The sequence below is a fragment of the Anomaloglossus baeobatrachus genome, chromosome 7 (genome assembly GCF_048569485.1).
Source record: "Anomaloglossus baeobatrachus isolate aAnoBae1 chromosome 7, aAnoBae1.hap1, whole genome shotgun sequence".
In the NCBI taxonomy this organism is placed as follows: domain Eukaryota; kingdom Metazoa; phylum Chordata; class Amphibia; order Anura; family Aromobatidae; genus Anomaloglossus; species Anomaloglossus baeobatrachus.
The window spans coordinates 205,131,392-205,149,286 of NC_134359.1; the positions used below are offsets into that span (position 1 = coordinate 205,131,392).

Consider the following 17,895-nt stretch of genomic DNA (forward strand, 5'->3'; position numbering starts at 1 on the left):
TTAGAATCTCTCCATTGCACTATCTAAGGAAGGGATATGAGAAAGACAAGTTTGACTTTATAGTATTTTTACAAGGAAAGTACATTGTTAAACATAGAAACTTCTGTAAGAGGCTATGAAAAGAAGGCACTGCTGAGATTCGAACTCAGGATCTCCTGTTTACAAGACAGGCGCTTTAACCAACTAAGCCACAGCACCACTTTGTTTAAGAGTAGGAAAGCACTACTGGTAGAATCGCCCTCACCTCATGTCTGTCAGTGTCCTTGAATGTCTAGAGATAGACGACTTATGCAAATTCTTTCTTTACTGGACTAATTTTTAGGGCTTCAATAGTGACAAAAAATACAATCTTTATTGAATTACTGATATTAAAACCCTAAACTTTGGTTAATCTCTGATAAAGTTTGAGCTTGTCCAACTCTTGACATAATCCACTGTTGTAGATATGATAAGAGCCACTTTGCCAGAAGCTCATACACAATCTTTAGTGAAATTGCACAGACTTGTCAAAATCCTCATTAGATCACATCATCTGGCTACAGACTCTTCCTGTAGACGAGCTGCCGAGTGGTTATGGCGTATGACTACTAATCCATTGTGCTCTGCATGCATGGTTTTTGAATCCCATACTTGTTGAAGTTACCTTCATCTCCAATGTTGAAACTCTAAATTATCTTTTTCAGCCCAAGCAGTGAGTATTTCCAGCATTTCCTGTTCAAGAAGGCTGCTATCAAACTTTTCTAACATTTCAGTCTGGCAAAAGTAAACCCACTGTTTTCATTTGGCATGCTTGATGCCATCCTACATTGGCTGACATCTTCTTCCTTTTGAGTACTTTGACAACACAGATTTAGAATCTCTCCATTGCACTATCTAAGGAAGGGATATGAGAAAGACAAGTTTGACTTTATAGTATTTTTACAAGGAAAGTACATTGTTAAACATAGAAACTTCTGTAAGAGGCTATTAAAAGAAGGCACTGCTGAGATTCGAACTCAGGATCTCCTGTTTACAAGACAGGCGCTTTAACCAACTAAGCCACAGCACCACTTTGTTTAAGAGTAGAAAAGCACTACTGGTAGAGTCGCCCTCACCTCATGTCTTTCAGTGTCCTTGAATGTCTAGAGATAGACGACTTATGCAAATTCTTTCTTTACTGGACTAATTTTTAGGGCTTCAATAGTGACAAAAAATACAATCTTTATTGAATTACTGATATTAAAACCCTAAACTTTGGTTAATCTCTGATAAAGTTTGAGCTTGTCCAACTCTTGACATAATCCACTGTTGTAGATATGATAAGAGCCACTTTGCCAGAAGCTCATACACAATCTTTAGTGAAATTGCACAGACTTGTCAAAATCCTCATAAGATCACATCATCTGGCTACAGACTCTTCCTGTAGACGAGCTGCCGAGTGGTTATGGCGTATGACTACTAATCCATTGTGCTCTGCATGCATGGTTTTTGAATCCCATACTTGTTGAAGTTACCTTCATCTCCAATGTTGAAACTCTAAATTATCTTTTTCAGCCCAAGCAGTGAGTATTTCCAGCATTTCCTGTTCAAGAAGGCTGCTATCAAACTTTTATAACATTTCAGTCTGGCAAAAGTAAACCCACTGTTTTCATTTGGCATGCTTGATGCCATCCTACATTGGCTGACATCTTCTTCCTTTTGAGTACTTTGACAACACAGATTTAGAATCTCTCCATTGCACTATCTAAGGAAGGGATATGAGAAAGACAAGTTTGACTTTATAGTATTTTTACAAGGAAAGTACATTGTTAAACATAGAAACTTCTGTAAGAGGCTATTAAAAGAAGGCACTGCTGAGATTCGAACTCAGGATCTCCTGTTTACAAGACAGGCGCTTTAACCAACTAAGCCACAGCACCACTTTGTTTAAGAGTAGGAAAGCACTACTGGTAGAATCGCCCTCACCTCATGTCTGTCAGTGTCCTTGAATGTCTAGAGATAGACGACTTATGCAAATTCTTTCTTTACTGGACTAATTTTTAGGGCTTCAATAGTGACAAAAAATACAATCTTTATTGAATTACTGATATTAAAACCCTAAACTTTGGTTAATCTCTGATAAAGTTTGAGCTTGTCCAACTCTTGACATAATCCACTGTTGTAGATATGATAAGAGCCACTTTGCCAGAAGCTCATACACAATCTTTAGTGAAATTGCACAGACTTGTCAAAATCCTCATAAGATCACATCATCTGGCTACAGACTCTTCCTGTAGACGAGCTGCCGAGTGGTTATGGCGTATGACTACTAATCCATTGTGCTCTGCATGCATGGTTTTTGAATCCCATACTTGTTGAAGTTACCTTCATCTCCAATGTTGAAACTCTAAATTATCTTTTTCAGCCCAAGCAGTGAGTATTTCCAGCATTTCCTGTTCAAGAAGGCTGCTATCAAACTTTTATAACATTTCAGTCTGGCAAAAGTAAACCCACTGTTTTCATTTGGCATGCTTGATGCCATCCTACATTGGCTGACATCTTCTTCCTTTTGAGTACTTTGACAACACAGATTTAGAATCTCTCCATTGCACTATCTAAGGAAGGGATATGAGAAAGACAAGTTTGACTTTATAGTATTTTTACAAGGAAAGTACATTGTTAAACATAGAAACTTCTGTAAGAGGCTATTAAAAGAAGGCACTGCTGAGATTCGAACTCAGGATCTCCTGTTTACAAGACAGGCGCTTTAACCAACTAAGCCACAGCACCACTTTGTTTAAGAGTAGGAAAGCACTACTGGTAGAATCGCCCTCACCTCATGTCTGTCAGTGTCCTTGAATGTCTAGAGATAGACGACTTATGCAAATTCTTTCTTTACTGGACTAATTTTTAGGGCTTCAATAGTGACAAAAAATACAATCTTTATTGAATTACTGATATTAAAACCCTAAACTTTGGTTAATCTCTGATAAAGTTTGAGCTTGTCCAACTCTTGACATAATCCACTGTTGTAGATATGATAAGAGCCACTTTGCCAGAAGCTCATACACAATCTTTAGTGAAATTGCACAGACTTGTCAAAATCCTCATTAGATCACATCATCTGGCTACAGACTCTTCCTGTAGACGAGCTGCCGAGTGGTTATGGCGTATGACTACTAATCCATTGTGCTCTGCATGCATGGTTTTTGAATCCCATACTTGTTGAAGTTACCTTCATCTCCAATGTTGAAACTCTAAATTATCTTTTTCAGCCCAAGCAGTGAGTATTTCCAGCATTTCCTGTTCAAGAAGGCTGCTATCAAACTTTTATAACATTTCAGTCTGGCAAAAGTAAACCCACTGTTTTCATTTGGCATGCTTGATGCCATCCTACATTGGCTGACATCTTCTTCCTTTTGAGTACTTTGACAACACAGATTTAGAATCTCTCCATTGCACTATCTAAGGAAGGGATATGAGAAAGACAAGTTTGACTTTATAGTATTTTTACAAGGAAAGTACATTGTTAAACATAGAAACTTCTGTAAGAGGCTATTAAAAGAAGGCACTGCTGAGATTCGAACTCAGGATCTCCTGTTTACAAGACAGGCGCTTTAACCAACTAAGCCACAGCACCACTTTGTTTAAGAGTAGGAAAGCACTACTGGTAGAATCGCCCTCACCTCATGTCTGTCAGTGTCCTTGAATGTCTAGAGATAGACGACTTATGCAAATTCTTTCTTTACTGGACTAATTTTTAGGGCTTCAATAGTGACAAAAAATACAATCTTTATTGAATTACTGATATTAAAACCCTAAACTTTGGTTAATCTCTGATAAAGTTTGAGCTTGTCCAACTCTTGACATAATCCACTGTTGTAGATATGATAAGAGCCACTTTGCCAGAAGCTCATACACAATCTTTAGTGAAATTGCACAGACTTGTCAAAATCCTCATTAGATCACATCATCTGGCTACAGACTCTTCCTGTAGACGAGCTGCCGAGTGGTTATGGCGTATGACTACTAATCCATTGTGCTCTGCATGCATGGTTTTTGAATCCCATACTTGTTGAAGTTACCTTCATCTCCAATGTTGAAACTCTAAATTATCTTTTTCAGCCCAAGCAGTGAGTATTTCCAGCATTTCCTGTTCAAGAAGGCTGCTATCAAACTTTTATAACATTTCAGTCTGGCAAAAGTAAACCCACTGTTTTCATTTGGCATGCTTGATGCCATCCTACATTGGCTGACATCTTCTTCCTTTTGAGTACTTTGACAACACAGATTTAGAATCTCTCCATTGCACTATCTAAGGAAGGGATTTGAGAAAGACAAGTTTGACTTTATAGTATTTTTACAAGGAAAGTACATTGTTAAACATAGAAACTTCTGTAAGAGGCTATGAAAAGAAGGCACTGCTGAGATTCGAACTCAGGATCTCCTGTTTACAAGACAGGCGCTTTAACCAACTAAGCCACAGCACCACTTTGTTTAAGAGTAGGAAAGCACTACTGGTAGAATCGCCCTCACCTCATGTCTTTCAGTGTCCTTGAATGTCTAGAGATAGATGACTTATGCAAATTCTTTCTTTACTGGACTAATTTTTAGGGCTTCAATAGTGACAAAAAATACAATCTTTATTGAATTACTGATATTAAAACCCTAAACTTTGGTTAATCTCTGATAAAGTTTGAGCTTGTCCAACTCTTGACATAATCCACTGTTGTAGATATGATAAGAGCCACTTTGCCAGAAGCTCATACACAATCTTTAGTGAAATTGCACAGACTTGTCAAAATCCTCATTAGATCACATCATCTGGCTACAGACTCTTCCTGTAGACGAGCTGCCGAGTGGTTATGGCGTATGACTACTAATCCATTGTGCTCTGCATGCATGGTTTTTGAATCCCATACTTGTTGAAGTTACCTTCATCTCCAATGTTGAAACTCTAAATTATCTTTTTCAGCCCAAGCAGTGAGTATTTCCAGCATTTCCTGTTCAAGAAGGCTGCTATCAAACTTTTCTAACATTTCAGTCTGGCAAAAGTAAACCCACTGTTTTCATTTGGCATGCTTGATGCCATCCTACATTGGCTGACATCTTCTTCCTTTTGAGTACTTTGACAACACAGATTTAGAATCTCTCCATTGCACTATCTAAGGAAGGGATATGAGAAAGACAAGTTTGACTTTATAGTATTTTTACAAGGAAAGTACATTGTTAAACATAGAAACTTCTGTAAGAGGCTATTAAAAGAAGGCACTGCTGAGATTCGAACTCAGGATCTCCTGTTTACAAGACAGGCGCTTTAACCAACTAAGCCACAGCACCACTTTGTTTAAGAGTAGGAAAGCACTACTGGTAGAATCGCCCTCACCTCATGTCTGTCAGTGTCCTTGAATGTCTAGAGATAGACGACTTATGCAAATTCTTTCTTTACTGGACTAATTTTTAGGGCTTCAATAGTGACAAAAAATACAATCTTTATTGAATTACTGATATTAAAACCCTAAACTTTGGTTAATCTCTGATAAAGTTTGAGCTTGTCCAACTCTTGACATAATCCACTGTTGTAGATATGATAAGAGCCACTTTGCCAGAAGCTCATACACAATCTTTAGTGAAATTGCACAGACTTGTCAAAATCCTCATAAGATCACATCATCTGGCTACAGACTCTTCCTGTAGACGAGCTGCCGAGTGGTTATGGCGTATGACTACTAATCCATTGTGCTCTGCATGCATGGTTTTTGAATCCCATACTTGTTGAAGTTACCTTCATCTCCAATGTTGAAACTCTAAATTATCTTTTTCAGCCCAAGCAGTGAGTATTTCCAGCATTTCCTGTTCAAGAAGGCTGCTATCAAACTTTTATAACATTTCAGTCTGGCAAAAGTAAACCCACTGTTTTCATTTGGCATGCTTGATGCCATCCTACATTGGCTGACATCTTCTTCCTTTTGAGTACTTTGACAACACAGATTTAGAATCTCTCCATTGCACTATCTAAGGAAGGGATATGAGAAAGACAAGTTTGACTTTATAGTATTTTTACAAGGAAAGTACATTGTTAAACATAGAAACTTCTGTAAGAGGCTATTAAAAGAAGGCACTGCTGAGATTCGAACTCAGGATCTCCTGTTTACAAGACAGGCGCTTTAACCAACTAAGCCACAGCACCACTTTGTTTAAGAGTAGGAAAGCACTACTGGTAGAATCGCCCTCACCTCATGTCTGTCAGTGTCCTTGAATGTCTAGAGATAGACGACTTATGCAAATTCTTTCTTTACTGGACTAATTTTTAGGGCTTCAATAGTGACAAAAAATACAATCTTTATTGAATTACTGATATTAAAACCCTAAACTTTGGTTAATCTCTGATAAAGTTTGAGCTTGTCCAACTCTTGACATAATCCACTGTTGTAGATATGATAAGAGCCACTTTGCCAGAAGCTCATACACAATCTTTAGTGAAATTGCACAGACTTGTCAAAATCCTCATTAGATCACATCATCTGGCTACAGACTCTTCCTGTAGACGAGCTGCCGAGTGGTTATGGCGTATGACTACTAATCCATTGTGCTCTGCATGCATGGTTTTTGAATCCCATACTTGTTGAAGTTACCTTCATCTCCAATGTTGAAACTCTAAATTATCTTTTTCAGCCCAAGCAGTGAGTATTTCCAGCATTTCCTGTTCAAGAAGGCTGCTATCAAACTTTTATAACATTTCAGTCTGGCAAAAGTAAACCCACTGTTTTCATTTGGCATGCTTGATGCCATCCTACATTGGCTGACATCTTCTTCCTTTTGAGTACTTTGACAACACAGATTTAGAATCTCTCCATTGCACTATCTAAGGAAGGGATTTGAGAAAGACAAGTTTGACTTTATAGTATTTTTACAAGGAAAGTACATTGTTAAACATAGAAACTTCTGTAAGAGGCTATGAAAAGAAGGCACTGCTGAGATTCGAACTCAGGATCTCCTGTTTACAAGACAGGCGCTTTAACCAACTAAGCCACAGCACCACTTTGTTTAAGAGTAGGAAAGCACTACTGGTAGAATCGCCCTCACCTCATGTCTTTCAGTGTCCTTGAATGTCTAGAGATAGATGACTTATGCAAATTCTTTCTTTACTGGACTAATTTTTAGGGCTTCAATAGTGACAAAAAATACAATCTTTATTGAATTACTGATATTAAAACCCTAAACTTTGGTTAATCTCTGATAAAGTTTGAGCTTGTCCAACTCTTGACATAATCCACTGTTGTAGATATGATAAGAGCCACTTTGCCAGAAGCTCATACACAATCTTTAGTGAAATTGCACAGACTTGTCAAAATCCTCATTAGATCACATCATCTGGCTACAGACTCTTCCTGTAGACGAGCTGCCGAGTGGTTATGGCGTATGACTACTAATCCATTGTGCTCTGCATGCATGGTTTTTGAATCCCATACTTGTTGAAGTTACCTTCATCTCCAATGTTGAAACTCTAAATTATCTTTTTCAGCCCAAGCAGTGAGTATTTCCAGCATTTCCTGTTCAAGAAGGCTGCTATCAAACTTTTATAACATTTCAGTCTGGCAAAAGTAAACCCACTGTTTTCATTTGGCATGCTTGATGCCATCCTACATTGGCTGACATCTTCTTCCTTTTGAGTACTTTGACAACACAGATTTAGAATCTCTCCATTGCACTATCTAAGGAAGGGATATGAGAAAGACAAGTTTGACTTTATAGTATTTTTACAAGGAAAGTACATTGTTAAACATAGAAACTTCTGTAAGAGGCTATTAAAAGAAGGCACTGCTGAGATTCGAACTCAGGATCTCCTGTTTACAAGACAGGCGCTTTAACCAACTAAGCCACAGCACCACTTTGTTTAAGAGTAGAAAAGCACTACTGGTAGAGTGGCCCTCACCTCATGTCTTTCAGTGTCCTTGAATGTCTAGAGATAGACGACTTATGCAAATTCTTTCTTTACTGGACTAATTTTTAGGGCTTCAATAGTGACAAAAAATACAATCTTTATTGAATTACTGATATTAAAACCCTAAACTTTGGTTAATCTCTGATAAAGTTTGAGCTTGTCCAACTCTTGACATAATCCACTGTTGTAGATATGATAAGAGCCACTTTGCCAGAAGCTCATACACAATCTTTAGTGAAATTGCACAGACTTGTCAAAATCCTCATAAGATCACATCATCTGGCTACAGACTCTTCCTGTAGACGAGCTGCCGAGTGGTTATGGCGTATGACTACTAATCCATTGTGCTCTGCATGCATGGTTTTTGAATCCCATACTTGTTGAAGTTACCTTCATCTCCAATGTTGAAACTCTAAATTATCTTTTTCAGCCCAAGCAGTGAGTATTTCCAGCATTTCCTGTTCAAGAAGGCTGCTATCAAACTTTTATAACATTTCAGTCTGGCAAAAGTAAACCCACTGTTTTCATTTGGCATGCTTGATGCCATCCTACATTGGCTGACATCTTCTTCCTTTTGAGTACTTTGACAACACAGATTTAGAATCTCTCCATTGCACTATCTAAGGAAGGGATATGAGAAAGACAAGTTTGACTTTATAGTATTTTTACAAGGAAAGTACATTGTTAAACATAGAAACTTCTGTAAGAGGCTATTAAAAGAAGGCACTGCTGAGATTCGAACTCAGGATCTCCTGTTTACAAGACAGGCGCTTTAACCAACTAAGCCACAGCACCACTTTGTTTAAGAGTAGGAAAGCACTACTGGTAGAATCGCCCTCACCTCATGTCTGTCAGTGTCCTTGAATGTCTAGAGATAGACGACTTATGCAAATTCTTTCTTTACTGGACTAATTTTTAGGGCTTCAATAGTGACAAAAAATACAATCTTTATTGAATTACTGATATTAAAACCCTAAACTTTGGTTAATCTCTGATAAAGTTTGAGCTTGTCCAACTCTTGACATAATCCACTGTTGTAGATATGATAAGAGCCACTTTGCCAGAAGCTCATACACAATCTTTAGTGAAATTGCACAGACTTGTCAAAATCCTCATTAGATCACATCATCTGGCTACAGACTCTTCCTGTAGACGAGCTGCCGAGTGGTTATGGCGTATGACTACTAATCCATTGTGCTCTGCATGCATGGTTTTTGAATCCCATACTTGTTGAAGTTACCTTCATCTCCAATGTTGAAACTCTAAATTATCTTTTTCAGCCCAAGCAGTGAGTATTTCCAGCATTTCCTGTTCAAGAAGGCTGCTATCAAACTTTTCTAACATTTCAGTCTGGCAAAAGTAAACCCACTGTTTTCATTTGGCATGCTTGATGCCATCCTACATTGGCTGACATCTTCTTCCTTTTGAGTACTTTGACAACACAGATTTAGAATCTCTCCATTGCACTATCTAAGGAAGGGATATGAGAAAGACAAGTTTGACTTTATAGTATTTTTACAAGGAAAGTACATTGTTAAACATAGAAACTTCTGTAAGAGGCTATTAAAAGAAGGCACTGCTGAGATTCGAACTCAGGATCTCCTGTTTACAAGACAGGCGCTTTAACCAACTAAGCCACAGCACCACTTTGTTTAAGAGTAGAAAAGCACTACTGGTAGAGTCGCCCTCACCTCATGTCTTTCAGTGTCCTTGAATGTCTAGAGATAGACGACTTATGCAAATTCTTTCTTTACTGGACTAATTTTTAGGGCTTCAATAGTGACAAAAAATACAATCTTTATTGAATTACTGATATTAAAACCCTAAACTTTGGTTAATCTCTGATAAAGTTTGAGCTTGTCCAACTCTTGACATAATCCACTGTTGTAGATATGATAAGAGCCACTTTGCCAGAAGCTCATACACAATCTTTAGTGAAATTGCACAGACTTGTCAAAATCCTCATAAGATCACATCATCTGGCTACAGACTCTTCCTGTAGACGAGCTGCCGAGTGGTTATGGCGTATGACTACTAATCCATTGTGCTCTGCATGCATGCTTTTTGAATCCCATACTTGTTGAAGTTACCTTCATCTCCAATGTTGAAACTCTAAATTATCTTTTTCAGCCCAAGCAGTGAGTATTTCCAGCATTTCCTGTTCAAGAAGGCTGCTATCAAACTTTTATAACATTTCAGTCTGGCAAAAGTAAACCCACTGTTTTCATTTGGCATGCTTGATGCCATCCTACATTGGCTGACATCTTCTTCCTTTTGAGTACTTTGACAACACAGATTTAGAATCTCTCCATTGCACTATCTAAGGAAGGGATATGAGAAAGACAAGTTTGACTTTATAGTATTTTTACAAGGAAAGTACATTGTTAAACATAGAAACTTCTGTAAGAGGCTATTAAAAGAAGGCACTGCTGAGATTCGAACTCAGGATCTCCTGTTTACAAGACAGGCGCTTTAACCAACTAAGCCACAGCACCACTTTGTTTAAGAGTAGGAAAGCACTACTGGTAGAATCGCCCTCACCTCATGTCTGTCAGTGTCCTTGAATGTCTAGAGATAGACGACTTATGCAAATTCTTTCTTTACTGGACTAATTTTTAGGGCTTCAATAGTGACAAAAAATACAATCTTTATTGAATTACTGATATTAAAACCCTAAACTTTGGTTAATCTCTGATAAAGTTTGAGCTTGTCCAACTCTTGACATAATCCACTGTTGTAGATATGATAAGAGCCACTTTGCCAGAAGCTCATACACAATCTTTAGTGAAATTGCACAGACTTGTCAAAATCCTCATTAGATCACATCATCTGGCTACAGACTCTTCCTGTAGACGAGCTGCCGAGTGGTTATGGCGTATGACTACTAATCCATTGTGCTCTGCATGCATGGTTTTTGAATCCCATACTTGTTGAAGTTACCTTCATCTCCAATGTTGAAACTCTAAATTATCTTTTTCAGCCCAAGCAGTGAGTATTTCCAGCATTTCCTGTTCAAGAAGGCTGCTATCAAACTTTTCTAACATTTCAGTCTGGCAAAAGTAAACCCACTGTTTTCATTTGGCATGCTTGATGCCATCCTACATTGGCTGACATCTTCTTCCTTTTGAGTACTTTGACAACACAGATTTAGAATCTCTCCATTGCACTATCTAAGGAAGGGATATGAGAAAGACAAGTTTGACTTTATAGTATTTTTACAAGGAAAGTACATTGTTAAACATAGAAACTTCTGTAAGAGGCTATGAAAAGAAGGCACTGCTGAGATTCGAACTCAGGATCTCCTGTTTACAAGACAGGCGCTTTAACCAACTAAGCCACAGCACCACTTTGTTTAAGAGTAGAAAAGCACTACTGGTAGAGTCGCCCTCACCTCATGTCTTTCAGTGTCCTTGAATGTCTAGAGATAGACGACTTATGCAAATTCTTTCTTTACTGGACTAATTTTTAGGGCTTCAATAGTGACAAAAAATACAATCTTTATTGAATTACTGATATTAAAACCCTAAACTTTGGTTAATCTCTGATAAAGTTTGAGCTTGTCCAACTCTTGACATAATCCACTGTTGTAGATATGATAAGAGCCACTTTGCCAGAAGCTCATACACAATCTTTAGTGAAATTGCACAGACTTGTCAAAATCCTCATAAGATCACATCATCTGGCTACAGACTCTTCCTGTAGACGAGCTGCCGAGTGGTTATGGCGTATGACTACTAATCCATTGTGCTCTGCATGCATGCTTTTTGAATCCCATACTTGTTGAAGTTACCTTCATCTCCAATGTTGAAACTCTAAATTATCTTTTTCAGCCCAAGCAGTGAGTATTTCCAGCATTTCCTGTTCAAGAAGGCTGCTATCAAACTTTTATAACATTTCAGTCTGGCAAAAGTAAACCCACTGTTTTCATTTGGCATGCTTGATGCCATCCTACATTGGCTGACATCTTCTTCCTTTTGAGTACTTTGACAACACAGATTTAGAATCTCTCCATTGCACTATCTAAGGAAGGGATATGAGAAAGACAAGTTTGACTTTATAGTATTTTTACAAGGAAAGTACATTGTTAAACATAGAAACTTCTGTAAGAGGCTATTAAAAGAAGGCACTGCTGAGATTCGAACTCAGGATCTCCTGTTTACAAGACAGGCGCTTTAACCAACTAAGCCACAGCACCACTTTGTTTAAGAGTAGGAAAGCACTACTGGTAGAATCGCCCTCACCTCATGTCTGTCAGTGTCCTTGAATGTCTAGAGATAGACGACTTATGCAAATTCTTTCTTTACTGGACTAATTTTTAGGGCTTCAATAGTGACAAAAAATACAATCTTTATTGAATTACTGATATTAAAACCCTAAACTTTGGTTAATCTCTGATAAAGTTTGAGCTTGTCCAACTCTTGACATAATCCACTGTTGTAGATATGATAAGAGCCACTTTGCCAGAAGCTCATACACAATCTTTAGTGAAATTGCACAGACTTGTCAAAATCCTCATTAGATCACATCATCTGGCTACAGACTCTTCCTGTAGACGAGCTGCAGAGTGGTTATGGCGTATGACTACTAATCCATTGTGCTCTGCATGCATGGTTTTTGAATCCCATACTTGTTGAAGTTACCTTCATCTCCAATGTTGAAACTCTAAATTATCTTTTTCAGCCCAAGCAGTGAGTATTTCCAGCATTTCCTGTTCAAGAAGGCTGCTATCAAACTTTTATAACATTTCAGTCTGGCAAAAGTAAACCCACTGTTTTCATTTGGCATGCTTGATGCCATCCTACATTGGCTGACATCTTCTTCCTTTTGAGTACTTTGACAACACAGATTTAGAATCTCTCCATTGCACTATCTAAGGAAGGGATATGAGAAAGACAAGTTTGACTTTATAGTATTTTTACAAGGAAAGTACATTGTTAAACATAGAAACTTCTGTAAGAGGCTATGAAAAGAAGGCACTGCTGAGATTCGAACTCAGGATCTCCTGTTTACAAGACAGGCGCTTTAACCAACTAAGCCAGCACCACTTTGTTTAAGAGTAGAAAAGCACTACTGGTAGAGTCGCCCTCACCTCATGTCTTTCAGTGTCCTTGAATGTCTAGAGATAGACGACTTATGCAAATTCTTTCTTTACTGGACTAATTTTTAGGGCTTCAATAGTGACAAAAAATACAATCTTTATTGAATTACTGATATTAAAACCCTAAACTTTGGTTAATCTCTGATAAAGTTTGAGCTTGTCCAACTCTTGACATAATCCACTGTTGTAGATATGATAAGAGCCACTTTGCCAGAAGCTCATACACAATCTTTAGTGAAATTGCACAGACTTGTCAAAATCCTCATAAGATCACATCATCTGGCTACAGACTCTTCCTGTAGACGAGCTGCCGAGTGGTTATGGCGTATGACTACTAATCCATTGTGCTCTGCATGCATGCTTTTTGAATCCCATACTTGTTGAAGTTACCTTCATCTCCAATGTTGAAACTCTAAATTATCTTTTTCAGCCCAAGCAGTGAGTATTTCCAGCATTTCCTGTTCAAGAAGGCTGCTATCAAACTTTTATAACATTTCAGTCTGGCAAAAGTAAACCCACTGTTTTCATTTGGCATGCTTGATGCCATCCTACATTGGCTGACATCTTCTTCCTTTTGAGTACTTTGACAACACAGATTTAGAATCTCTCCATTGCACTATCTAAGGAAGGGATATGAGAAAGACAAGTTTGACTTTATAGTATTTTTACAAGGAAAGTACATTGTTAAACATAGAAACTTCTGTAAGAGGCTATGAAAAGAAGGCACTGCTGAGATTCGAACTCAGGATCTCCTGTTTACAAGACAGGCGCTTTAACCAACTAAGCCACAGCACCACTTTGTTTAAGAGTAGGAAAGCACTACTGGTAGAATCGCCCTCACCTCATGTCTGTCAGTGTCCTTGAATGTCTAGAGATAGACGACTTATGCAAATTCTTTCTTTACTGGACTAATTTTTAGGGCTTCAATAGTGACAAAAAATACAATCTTTATTGAATTACTGATATTAAAACCCTAAACTTTGGTTAATCTCTGATAAAGTTTGAGCTTGTCCAACTCTTGACATAATCCACTGTTGTAGATATGATAAGAGCCACTTTGCCAGAAGCTCATACACAATCTTTAGTGAAATTGCACAGACTTGTCAAAATCCTCATTAGATCACATCATCTGGCTACAGACTCTTCCTGTAGACGAGCTGCCGAGTGGTTATGGCGTATGACTACTAATCCATTGTGCTCTGCATGCATGGTTTTTGAATCCCATACTTGTTGAAGTTACCTTCATCTCCAATGTTGAAACTCTAAATTATCTTTTTCAGCCCAAGCAGTGAGTATTTCCAGCATTTCCTGTTCAAGAAGGCTGCTATCAAACTTTTATAACATTTCAGTCTGGCAAAAGTAAACCCACTGTTTTCATTTGGCATGCTTGATGCCATCCTACATTGGCTGACATCTTCTTCCTTTTGAGTACTTTGACAACACAGATTTAGAATCTCTCCATTGCACTATCTAAGGAAGGGATATGAGAAAGACAAGTTTGACTTTATAGTATTTTTACAAGGAAAGTACATTGTTAAACATAGAAACTTCTGTAAGAGGCTATGAAAAGAAGGCACTGCTGAGATTCGAACTCAGGATCTCCTGTTTACAAGACAGGCGCTTTAACCAACTAAGCCACAGCACCACTTTGTTTAAGAGTAGGAAAGCACTACTGGTAGAATCGCCCTCACCTCATGTCTGTCAGTGTCCTTGAATGTCTAGAGATAGACGACTTATGCAAATTCTTTCTTTACTGGACTAATTTTTAGGGCTTCAATAGTGACAAAAAATACAATCTTTATTGAATTACTGATATTAAAACCCTAAACTTTGGTTAATCTCTGATAAAGTTTGAGCTTGTCCAACTCTTGACATAATCCACTGTTGTAGATATGATAAGAGCCACTTTGCCAGAAGCTCATACACAATCTTTAGTGAAATTGCACAGACTTGTCAAAATCCTCATTAGATCACATCATCTGGCTACAGACTCTTCCTGTAGACGAGCTGCCGAGTGGTTATGGCGTATGACTACTAATCCATTGTGCTCTGCATGCATGGTTTTTGAATCCCATACTTGTTGAAGTTACCTTCATCTCCAATGTTGAAACTCTAAATTATCTTTTTCAGCCCAAGCAGTGAGTATTTCCAGCATTTCCTGTTCAAGAAGGCTGCTATCAAACTTTTATAACATTTCAGTCTGGCAAAAGTAAACCCACTGTTTTCATTTGGCATGCTTGATGCCATCCTACATTGGCTGACATCTTCTTCCTTTTGAGTACTTTGACAACACAGATTTAGAATCTCTCCATTGCACTATCTAAGGAAGGGATATGAGAAAGACAAGTTTGACTTTATAGTATTTTTACAAGGAAAGTACATTGTTAAACATAGAAACTTCTGTAAGAGGCTATGAAAAGAAGGCACTGCTGAGATTCGAACTCAGGATCTCCTGTTTACAAGACAGGCGCTTTAACCAACTAAGCCACAGCACCACTTTGTTTAAGAGTAGGAAAGCACTACTGGTAGAATCGCCCTCACCTCATGTCTGTCAGTGTCCTTGAATGTCTAGAGATAGACGACTTATGCAAATTCTTTCTTTACTGGACTAATTTTTAGGGCTTCAATAGTGACAAAAAATACAATCTTTATTGAATTACTGATATTAAAACCCTAAACTTTGGTTAATCTCTGATAAAGTTTGAGCTTGTCCAACTCTTGACATAATCCACTGTTGTAGATATGATAAGAGCCACTTTGCCAGAAGCTCATACACAATCTTTAGTGAAATTGCACAGACTTGTCAAAATCCTCATTAGATCACATCATCTGGCTACAGACTCTTCCTGTAGACGAGCTGCCGAGTGGTTATGGCGTATGACTACTAATCCATTGTGCTCTGCATGCATGGTTTTTGAATCCCATACTTGTTGAAGTTACCTTCATCTCCAATGTTGAAACTCTAAATTATCTTTTTCAGCCCAAGCAGTGAGTATTTCCAGCATTTCCTGTTCAAGAAGGCTGCTATCAAACTTTTCTAACATTTCAGTCTGGCAAAAGTAAACCCACTGTTTTCATTTGGCATGCTTGATGCCATCCTACATTGGCTGACATCTTCTTCCTTTTGAGTACTTTGACAACACAGATTTAGAATCTCTCCATTGCACTATCTAAGGAAGGGATATGAGAAAGACAAGTTTGACTTTATAGTATTTTTACAAGGAAAGTACATTGTTAAACATAGAAACTTCTGTAAGAGGCTATGAAAAGAAGGCACTGCTGAGATTCGAACTCAGGATCTCCTGTTTACAAGACAGGCGCTTTAACCAACTAAGCCACAGCACCACTTTGTTTAAGAGTAGGAAAGCACTACTGGTAGAATCGCCCTCACCTCATGTCTGTCAGTGTCCTTGAATGTCTAGAGATAGACGACTTATGCAAATTCTTTCTTTACTGGACTAATTTTTAGGGCTTCAATAGTGACAAAAAATACAATCTTTATTGAATTACTGATATTAAAACCCTAAACTTTGGTTAATCTCTGATAAAGTTTGAGCTTGTCCAACTCTTGACATAATCCACTGTTGTAGATATGATAAGAGCCACTTTGCCAGAAGCTCATACACAATCTTTAGTGAAATTGCACAGACTTGTCAAAATCCTCATTAGATCACATCATCTGGCTACAGACTCTTCCTGTAGACGAGCTGCCGAGTGGTTATGGCGTATGACTACTAATCCATTGTGCTCTGCATGCATGGTTTTTGAATCCCATACTTGTTGAAGTTACCTTCATCTCCAATGTTGAAACTCTAAATTATCTTTTTCAGCCCAAGCAGTGAGTATTTCCAGCATTTCCTGTTCAAGAAGGCTGCTATCAAACTTTTATAACATTTCAGTCTGGCAAAAGTAAACCCACTGTTTTCATTTGGCATGCTTGATGCCATCCTACATTGGCTGACATCTTCTTCCTTTTGAGTACTTTGACAACACAGATTTAGAATCTCTCCATTGCACTATCTAAGGAAGGGATATGAGAAAGACAAGTTTGACTTTATAGTATTTTTACAAGGAAAGTACATTGTTAAACATAGAAACTTCTGTAAGAGGCTATGAAAAGAAGGCACTGCTGAGATTCGAACTCAGGATCTCCTGTTTACAAGACAGGCGCTTTAACCAACTAAGCCACAGCACCACTTTGTTTAAGAGTAGGAAAGCACTACTGGTAGAATCGCCCTCACCTCATGTCTGTCAGTGTCCTTGAATGTCTAGAGATAGACGACTTATGCAAATTCTTTCTTTACTGGACTAATTTTTAGGGCTTCAATAGTGACAAAAAATACAATCTTTATTGAATTACTGATATTAAAACCCTAAACTTTGGTTAATCTCTGATAAAGTTTGAGCTTGTCCAACTCTTGACATAATCCACTGTTGTAGATATGATAAGAGCCACTTTGCCAGAAGCTCATACACAATCTTTAGTGAAATTGCACAGACTTGTCAAAATCCTCATTAGATCACATCATCTGGCTACAGACTCTTCCTGTAGACGAGCTGCCGAGTGGTTATGGCGTATGACTACTAATCCATTGTGCTCTGCATGCATGGTTTTTGAATCCCATACTTGTTGAAGTTACCTTCATCTCCAATGTTGAAACTCTAAATTATCTTTTTCAGCCCAAGCAGTGAGTATTTCCAGCATTTCCTGTTCAAGAAGGCTGCTATCAAACTTTTCTAACATTTCAGTCTGGCAAAAGTAAACCCACTGTTTTCATTTGGCATGCTTGATGCCATCCTACATTGGCTGACATCTTCTTCCTTTTGAGTACTTTGACAACACAGATTTAGAATCTCTCCATTGCACTATCTAAGGAAGGGATATGAGAAAGAC

The 17,895-nt window shown here is 38.0% G+C and overlaps 20 non-coding genes across 20 annotated transcripts; all 20 read right to left on the bottom strand.

The window, feature by feature from the left end:
- Positions 1-124: 124 nt before the first annotated feature.
- TRNAT-UGU (transfer RNA threonine (anticodon UGU)) lies at positions 125-198 on the bottom strand. Its single transcript has one exon. It is a non-coding gene; the product is annotated as a tRNA-Thr (tRNA).
- A 776-nt stretch (positions 199-974) lies between these two features.
- Positions 975-1,048, bottom strand: TRNAT-UGU (transfer RNA threonine (anticodon UGU)). The gene has a single exon. It is a non-coding gene; the product is annotated as a tRNA-Thr (tRNA).
- Positions 1,049-1,824: 776 nt separating this feature from the next.
- Positions 1,825-1,898, bottom strand: TRNAT-UGU (transfer RNA threonine (anticodon UGU)). The gene has a single exon. It is a non-coding gene; the product is annotated as a tRNA-Thr (tRNA).
- A 776-nt stretch (positions 1,899-2,674) lies between these two features.
- On the bottom strand, positions 2,675-2,748 carry TRNAT-UGU (transfer RNA threonine (anticodon UGU)). The gene has a single exon. It is a non-coding gene; the product is annotated as a tRNA-Thr (tRNA).
- A 776-nt stretch (positions 2,749-3,524) lies between these two features.
- Positions 3,525-3,598, bottom strand: TRNAT-UGU (transfer RNA threonine (anticodon UGU)). The gene has a single exon. It is a non-coding gene; the product is annotated as a tRNA-Thr (tRNA).
- Positions 3,599-4,374: 776 nt separating this feature from the next.
- On the bottom strand, positions 4,375-4,448 carry TRNAT-UGU (transfer RNA threonine (anticodon UGU)). The gene has a single exon. It is a non-coding gene; the product is annotated as a tRNA-Thr (tRNA).
- Positions 4,449-5,224: 776 nt separating this feature from the next.
- TRNAT-UGU (transfer RNA threonine (anticodon UGU)) lies at positions 5,225-5,298 on the bottom strand. The gene has a single exon. It is a non-coding gene; the product is annotated as a tRNA-Thr (tRNA).
- A 776-nt stretch (positions 5,299-6,074) lies between these two features.
- TRNAT-UGU (transfer RNA threonine (anticodon UGU)) lies at positions 6,075-6,148 on the bottom strand. The gene has a single exon. It is a non-coding gene; the product is annotated as a tRNA-Thr (tRNA).
- A 776-nt stretch (positions 6,149-6,924) lies between these two features.
- On the bottom strand, positions 6,925-6,998 carry TRNAT-UGU (transfer RNA threonine (anticodon UGU)). The gene has a single exon. It is a non-coding gene; the product is annotated as a tRNA-Thr (tRNA).
- Positions 6,999-7,774: 776 nt separating this feature from the next.
- On the bottom strand, positions 7,775-7,848 carry TRNAT-UGU (transfer RNA threonine (anticodon UGU)). The gene has a single exon. It is a non-coding gene; the product is annotated as a tRNA-Thr (tRNA).
- A 776-nt stretch (positions 7,849-8,624) lies between these two features.
- On the bottom strand, positions 8,625-8,698 carry TRNAT-UGU (transfer RNA threonine (anticodon UGU)). The gene has a single exon. It is a non-coding gene; the product is annotated as a tRNA-Thr (tRNA).
- Positions 8,699-9,474: 776 nt separating this feature from the next.
- On the bottom strand, positions 9,475-9,548 carry TRNAT-UGU (transfer RNA threonine (anticodon UGU)). Its single transcript has one exon. It is a non-coding gene; the product is annotated as a tRNA-Thr (tRNA).
- Positions 9,549-10,324: 776 nt separating this feature from the next.
- On the bottom strand, positions 10,325-10,398 carry TRNAT-UGU (transfer RNA threonine (anticodon UGU)). The gene has a single exon. It is a non-coding gene; the product is annotated as a tRNA-Thr (tRNA).
- A 776-nt stretch (positions 10,399-11,174) lies between these two features.
- Positions 11,175-11,248, bottom strand: TRNAT-UGU (transfer RNA threonine (anticodon UGU)). The gene has a single exon. It is a non-coding gene; the product is annotated as a tRNA-Thr (tRNA).
- Positions 11,249-12,024: 776 nt separating this feature from the next.
- On the bottom strand, positions 12,025-12,098 carry TRNAT-UGU (transfer RNA threonine (anticodon UGU)). The gene has a single exon. It is a non-coding gene; the product is annotated as a tRNA-Thr (tRNA).
- Positions 12,099-13,722: 1,624 nt separating this feature from the next.
- TRNAT-UGU (transfer RNA threonine (anticodon UGU)) lies at positions 13,723-13,796 on the bottom strand. Its single transcript has one exon. It is a non-coding gene; the product is annotated as a tRNA-Thr (tRNA).
- A 776-nt stretch (positions 13,797-14,572) lies between these two features.
- TRNAT-UGU (transfer RNA threonine (anticodon UGU)) lies at positions 14,573-14,646 on the bottom strand. The gene has a single exon. It is a non-coding gene; the product is annotated as a tRNA-Thr (tRNA).
- A 776-nt stretch (positions 14,647-15,422) lies between these two features.
- On the bottom strand, positions 15,423-15,496 carry TRNAT-UGU (transfer RNA threonine (anticodon UGU)). Its single transcript has one exon. It is a non-coding gene; the product is annotated as a tRNA-Thr (tRNA).
- A 776-nt stretch (positions 15,497-16,272) lies between these two features.
- Positions 16,273-16,346, bottom strand: TRNAT-UGU (transfer RNA threonine (anticodon UGU)). The gene has a single exon. It is a non-coding gene; the product is annotated as a tRNA-Thr (tRNA).
- Positions 16,347-17,122: 776 nt separating this feature from the next.
- On the bottom strand, positions 17,123-17,196 carry TRNAT-UGU (transfer RNA threonine (anticodon UGU)). Its single transcript has one exon. It is a non-coding gene; the product is annotated as a tRNA-Thr (tRNA).
- Between the last annotated feature and the right edge of the window lie 699 nt (positions 17,197-17,895).